Consider the following 7,830-nt stretch of genomic DNA (forward strand, 5'->3'; position numbering starts at 1 on the left):
TTCTGAGTAGGCAGACCCAGCCATGGTTGTAGTTCCCTTTGGACAACCCTGGTTTCTGATCCAGGTGTCCCTCCATTCCTAGGGCCACAGCATCTTTCTACTGTTGCCAGTCTCTGAGTTATTGCACCACTGTCTTCTCAGCTTCTCCGTTACTTTCAATGTCAATTTCCTGTTTTATTCTCTCTCCGTTAAAGATACCAGTGTGATTTCTGTGGGGTTTGGTGGAACTTGACTTAATATACAGACAACAGACCCCTTTGGGGAATAAGAGCAATAATGATGATCATACATGCTGACCCACTTTTCTACCCTAAAAATGTAGATTAAAGGGCCCAGCTGAATAGCTCAGTTGGTGAGAGTGTCATCCCCAAATGCCAAGTTTGTGGGCTCTATCCCTGGTTAGGGCATATACAAGAGTCAATCAATGAATGCATAAATAAGTGGGAAAATATATTGACATTTCTCTCTCCCTGCCTCTCTCTAAAAATCAATAAAAATTCTTTTTAAAATTCAACTTAAGGAAATAATTTAACAGAAACAAAAATCTGCACATCCTATCTAATAAAGAGGGAATATGCTAATTGACTATCACTCCATCACAAATATGGCTACACCCACAGCTGAGGCCAAGTTCCCATGAGGAGCCTAAACAAGCAATCAGCAGGGACCTGAGGCTACACCCTCCCCCACCCCCATGAGGCTTGACTGGGGACCTCCCTCTGCTCCCCACCCCCACCCCCGCAGGGCTTGACAGGGGACCTCAGGCTGTGCCCCCTGCCCTGGAGTCAGGCTGGGGGACCTCAGGCTGCACCCCCGCCCTAGTGCCAGACCAGGGGACCTGAGACCATGCCCCCCACCAGGTGGGGCTTGACAGGGAACTTCAGGTCATGCCCCCCCAACCTGTTACCAGGTCAGGGGACCTCAGGCCACACCCCCAGCCCCAGCACCAGGCCAGATGACCTGAGGCTGCACCCCCCTGCCTGGCTGGGCTTAACAGGGGACCTCAGACAGTGCTCCCCACCCAGCGGGGCTTGACGTGCAAACTGAGGCTGTGCCCCCTACCCAGTGGGGCTAGACAGGGGATCTCAGGCTGTTTCCCCCACCTGGCAGGGCTTGACAGAGGACTTCAAGCCATTTCCCCCATCCTGGCACCTGGCCAGGGGACCAGAACGCCCCCTGCCCAGCAGGGCTTGACAAAGGTGGGACTGGCCAGTTCTGGATCTAGCCCAATTGGGAGGGAGAGGTTTTCATATACATTTTACTAATTTTCTTTCATCTCTGACACTTCTATTATAGAGAAAGGGCAAATAGCAATATTATTTCCTCTAACTAATCCCTTTTTAATGTGCACGAATTTCATGCACCATGTCACTAGTCTATCTATATAAAAGGCTAATATGCTAAGTGTCCTTCCCTCTGTCTGAGTAATCACGTAGCAACTCCTGGCCTCCTCTCCCTAGTGACAACTAGCCTCCTTGCAGTTTCCTCATAGCCAGGCGCAAACATTTCACACTTTAACCAAATGTCTGTGAAGCATTTTCCAGTGCCTCATCTCATTTGATCCTCACAGAAATCCTAGAGTAGGTAGATAGGAGACTTGGTGGAATCCTATTTTCTTTTCATTAGCCAGAAAATAGAGATTTAGAAATTTGGCCCAACTGAAAAGAAGTAAGAAATGGTGGACCTTGAAAATGACTTCAGGTTTTTTCACTGTGAAGAATATAGTCAAACACTGCTGCAGCTAAATATTTTACCCTTTTTTTCTCCCTACGTGATCTACAATAATAATCTATTTCGTGTTGATATTTACTGCTGTATTACTTACAATTACCTGATAAAGAGAAGTTGGGGTGCTTCACTGGGCTGGAAAAAGTTTAGCTAAATGAAAAAGCAGGTCTAATTAAGCAAGTTTATTCTATATCCATAAAAGACTAAGTTGACTCACGCATGCACCATATGTATAAAGCTCTTGCTGGTACCAATTGCATGCGTGTGTTTCAATCTGTCATTGTGGATTGTGAATTTGGTTGACACTTCTACTATAGAGAAAGGTGAACAGTGATATTAAAATATTTCTTCTAGAAAAGAGGGTGAGAATCCAAGATGGCTGCACAGTAAACACCTAGCCGTAGCTGCACACAACAATTTCAATAAAATACAACTAAAATATAAAATGGACATTACCCAGAACTACAGGAAAGTCGACTGACTGGAAATTCTACAATGAGAAGCAAGGAGAAAACCAGAAGGAAGAGCAGAGGAGCTGTAAAAGCCTAAGGTATGGAGACATGCGGTGTGCACGGAGAGGATGGAGCCGGAGAGGAGGGGCTGCTGAGTGCCTGTCTGGCGTTCCCTAGTGGGAAGGAGATAAAAGATCTGACTGTGCTGAACCACAGACCCGACAGCACTGAACCCCAGTTCTAGGCCAGACCCTGGGGACCCAGGCTCATACAGAGGGAGCCGGGGCTGTGAGGCAGAATCCAAGGGGAGCGGCGAAAGGAGGTCCTGGAGGCGTGCACATTGCGCGCAGAGAAGCGACAGTTAGCTGTGCCACGGGATTGCCCTAGCAGAAAGGAGACAAAAGCTCCAGACTACTCTGAACGCCACCTCCAACTCCACTTCCAACTGAACTGAACCCCAGTTCCGGGCTCATTGTGGGAGAGACTAGACTGTTTGGTAGCAGGCGAAAATCGAGGGCACCTTTCTCTCAGAGGTGCTTGCAGCGAGTACTGAAGGACCTTGGGGAATACTGAGACTCAGGAGCCACATAGGGCGGTGCTGACAGAAGCCAAGGCTGTAGGCTCCACCTTGAAACCCCGCCCCATCAGGGAAGCTGCAAAAATGCCCAGACAAGAAAATAGATCACAAACGAAAGAAATGGTGGACAAAAAGCGACTGGATATAGAGTTCAAATCTATGCTTATAAGGTTTTTCAAGAATTTCCTAGAAAAGGTCGATATGAACTATGAGGATATGAAAAGGGATCAACTGGAATTAATAAGGAATCAACAAGAAATAATAAGGGATCAACAAGAAATAAAGAATACATTGTCTGAAATAAAAAATATTATACAAAGTCCTAAAAACAGAATGGAAGATCGCAAGAATCAAGTCAAAGATTTGGAACATAAAGAGCCAGAAGACACTCCTCCGCTGAAGCAAGAAGGCAAGAGAATCCAGAAAATTGAAGATAATGTAAGAAACCTCTGGGACAACTTCAAGCGAACCAACATCAGAATTATGGGGGTCCCAGAAGATATCGAAAACATACTGAAAGAAATAGTGACAGAAAACTTCCCCCACCTGGTGAAAGAATTATAATAGACTTACAAGTCCAGGAAGCACACAGAACTTCAAACAAAAGGAATCCAAAGAGGACCACACCAAGACAAATCATAATTAAAATTCCAAGAGCAGCCGAAACCGGTTTGGCTCAGTGGTAGAGCGTCGGTCTGCAGACTGAAAGGTCCCAGGTTCGATTCTGGTCAAGGGCATGTATGTTGGTTATGGGCACATCCCCGGTAGGGGGTGTGCAAGAGGCAGCTGGTCGATGTTTCTCTCTTATCGATGTTTCTCTCTCTCTCTCTCTCCCTTCCTCTCTGTAAAAAAATCAATAAAATATATTTTAAAATTCCAAGAGCAAAAGACAAAGAGAGAATATTAAAAGCAGCAAGAGAAAAGCAGGTAGTTACCTATAAAGGAGCACCTATACGATTGTCAGCTGATTTCTCAACAGAAACCATGCAGGCCAGACGGGAATGGCAAGAAATATTCAAGGTGATGAATAGTAAGAACCTACAGCCAAAAATAAGCTACCCAGGAAAGCTATCACTCAGAATTGAAGGCCAGATAAAGAGCTTCACTAATAAAAAAAAGCTAAAGGAGTTCATCACCACCAAACCAGAATTATATGAATTGCTGAAGGGGGTTCTTTTGGAAGAGAAAGTAAATAAAGATAAAAATTATGAACAACAAATACGTAACTATCAACAAGTGAATCTAAAAACCAAGGAAATTAAAAAAACAACAACTGATGAACAATATTAACTGTTGAATATAATAGAATCAGAGGTATGGAAGGGGAGTGAACTGACGATTCTTGGGGAAAAAGGAGAGGGGGATGTGGGAAGAGACTGAACATAAACTGTGCACCTATGGATGAGGACAATGGGGGGTGGGGAAAGGGCAGAGGGTGGGGTGGGAACCTGGTGGAGGAGTGCAGTGGAGTGGGGGGGGGAAGAGGAACATTTGTAATAATATGAACAATAAAAATTTATTTAAAAAAATAAAATAATAAAAAATTTCTTCTAATTAATTTCTTTTCAATGTGCACAAATTCATGCACTGAGTCACTAGTAGATGTATATTTTGGTATTATTGATAATAGCCAAAAACTGGAAACCATCTAAATGTTCAATATTAGGAGACTGGAAAAAATTCAGGGTACATAATACAATAAAATAATATGCAGCCATTCTAATTATTATATTGATACCATTGTAATCAACCTAGTTGTTAATAACAAGAAAGGAGCAAAAGGAAGGCCAAATAGTATTGGCATGTCATTTGGGCAGCTTCACCAGGAAGCTACAACTTAACACTCCCCATGGAACCACTAGTCTATTCCCTGCAGATTGCTGGAGGAGAATAGACACAGGCCCAGTAACGTTGAGGTGACTTCAGGAAGATACTTGTTTGTCAGTCACACCAGGGCCAGAATGGGGAAGGCCACTGCAAGCACTCAGAAATTTGGGATATTTAATCCCTTAAACAAAGGAGTTCCCTCTCTTGGCATGGTTCACTTGACTCCTGGGGCTCTCTCACCCCTACTTCCTGGCGTTCTCCCACGTGGCCCACGGCCATGTGGACCCCCACACACAATGGACTAATGTACTGCTGTTAGCCTGATGTTGAACTGGACCTGGCTGCACCATGGAACAGAAACTCTGGATACTGACTGCTTCTAATTTTACTTAAACCTCAGCTATACTTCCATGGCTGGAATGTGACTTTGAAAACCCATGGACTGACTTTGCTTCTAACTTTACTGAAATCTCAGCTCTACTTCTATGACTGGAATGTGACTTTGAAAACCCATGGATGTATTTCCATGCAAATAAAAATCACTCATCCACCCGTGTGAGTCTCAGAAAATTCTTTTTCTCAAGATATCATCAGGACCCCATTCTTAGCACCCAGTGGGGAAGAGGACACCCCAATTTATCCAATAACAGTATCAGTCAGCTTTTGCTAGATTTTACTGCAGTAACAGCTGATCCCCAAATCTCTGACTTATCACAGGTCTATTCTCGCTTAGCTTCCTATCCTTTGCAGGTTAACTGCAATTCTGCTTCATCCCAGGACCCAGCTGGAAGGACCAGCCCCATGTTGGTCTCAAAGCAGTAGAAAACAAGCAAGGATAGAATTATACAATCGCTCTTAAAGCTTAGACTCAGATATGGGATATGTCATTTCTGCTTTAATTCCACTGGTCAAAGCAAGCCGTATGACCAAGCCTGATATCATCGGTGAGGCAGATATTACTCCTACAGGGAGGCCCACGTGGAATTGGCCCTGTAGACATGTTCTCAGAGGAAAGGGGCAGCAAAGATTTTCAACAATAATAACATCTACCATAATAATCAAGACTATGACAAATGTTTGATATAATGATAAGAATCTACAAAAATATTTTGCATGCACTATTGTGGTTGAGTCTGTTAGTGGTCCACCAACACACTCTAATGTGTTTCCTGGGCATATGAAGTTAGCTATGGTCATATGACTAAGTTCCAGTCAATGACAGTATCTACCTGCAGATAGTGTCAGAGCCCATAGGTGAAGGGCTCGGTCCTGCAGGACTGCCCCTTCCCTTCTGACTTCAGATGTCATCTGCAACTCCAGTTTGTCACCCGTGCTTCTGATCAACTAATTATAAATTGTAGGTTCTGGTGACCCCTTCCTTGTGCTTGGTTTATTTGCTAGAGCAGCTCACAGAATTTAGGTGAACAGTTTACTTGCTGTTTATAATAATCTCACCAGCTTATTATAAAAGGATATAACTAAAGGACAGCCCAGATGAAAGGAATGCCTAGGGCAAAGTATGGGAGGGAAGGGGCATGGAGCGTCCATGTCCTCTCTAGTGCACCACCTTCTTAATACCTCCTCCTGCTCTCCAACCCAAAAGCTCTCTGAACCTCTTCCTTTTGCATTTTTATGGAGGGCTCATCAGAAGACACAATTAATTACATAATTTGCCACTGGTGATTTTCATTTTATTTTATTATTGATTTATGAGAGAGAGAGAGAGAGAGAGAGAGAGAGAGAGAGAGAGAGAGAGAGAGAGAGATGTGAGAGAGAAACATCCATCAGTTGCCTCCTATACATGGAACCCAAACCTGGATATATGCCTTGACCAAGAACCTAATCTACCACCTTTCGGTGTATGGGATGATGCTCCAAACAACTGAGTCACACTGGCCAGAGCTGGCCATTGGTGATTAATTCAACCTCCAGCCCCGTTCCTCTCCCCAGAGGAGGGAGGGTGGGGCAGAACATTCCAACCCTCTAATCTCAGAGTTAGCTTCCTTGGCAACCAGCCGCCATCCTTAGGGGCTTTCCAAAAGTCACCCCATTATCCTAAACTCCATGTGGTGGGAAAGGGCTTGTTATGAGTAGCAAAAGGCACTTCTATAGCTCATATCACTTAGGAAATTCCAGTGGTTTTATAGGCCTATGCCAGGAATGCTAATAAAACCCAAATATATATATTTCTTATTATAAATCATAATATTACAAGGACACACTCTCATGCACCCTGATTTACCATCTCCCAGTTTTTCCCTCCCACATTACTAAGCTTATGACAATAGGTCAGAAGATTAAAGAACGGGACATTTAGAAAGAATTCTTGTGGTGCCACCATTCTGTGATCGGCAGCATGAGGTTTAAAAGTAAACAAGTGATGATTTTAGGTACTAAAAGGAGATGAATACCTAAATGCAGGGTTATTGATAAATTCCTTTGGGAAATATATCTGTAAGGAACCAAGGAAAACGAAATTGAACAGGAGACACTGACCCAGTATGAAGCTGCAACCAAAGCTTAAGCCTATCTCACATAAAGCTCTGAAGCTGGATAGGCCTTCAGCGTTTTCCCAAGTTAATGCAAGGAAGACAAGACTGTGTATTTCCACAGCAGCCGTCAGTAGCTGTGGTCCACCTACTGAGAGAGTGCCTAATCTTTGTAAGGCAGGTTCCTCAAGGCAAAGGCAGTTGCTAGGGAGGAACATAGATATAAACTGTCAGGAGTCAACAACTCCAGCAACTCAGAGATAGGTGCATTGCCCTGAAGAGGGAATCTTGGTGGAGCGTCACAGTTTCCACTACAAATGCTCTTTATCTTTGCCAAAAGCTTAATGAGGTCACTCCATATGAACTCTTTCCTTTTGAAAAATTTTTTTACTTTGTACTGGTCAAGAAAACTGCCCCCCTAAATATTTTTATTCCTATTATTAATTAAACTTTGAGTCCAAACAAGGAAAAGATGTTGAATCAATTTTAATTAAGCTCTTTCTTCTGAGAAAGGTTACCACTCTCAAGATGATAGCTTTGGTAGAGATGAGCCAGTGAGGAGTTGACCACTGGGTGGGGGCACTGGTGTTTAGGAGTAGGTAACTAGCAGGGAAAAGGTTGATCCTGGTCACCAGCTGGAGTTACTGAGATTGGTATATTATTCTATCCAGTTCAGGTGATGGCCCAAGGTCCAACCCAATTCGTTTGGCTTGTTTCAAAAAGAACCCTGCTGAGTATAGGTGAGTTGTGTTCCAGT

Source organism: Pipistrellus hanaki, assembly GCF_964339955.1.
Source record: "Pipistrellus hanaki genome assembly, chromosome: X".
NCBI lineage: Eukaryota > Metazoa > Chordata > Mammalia > Chiroptera > Vespertilionidae > Pipistrellus > Pipistrellus hanaki.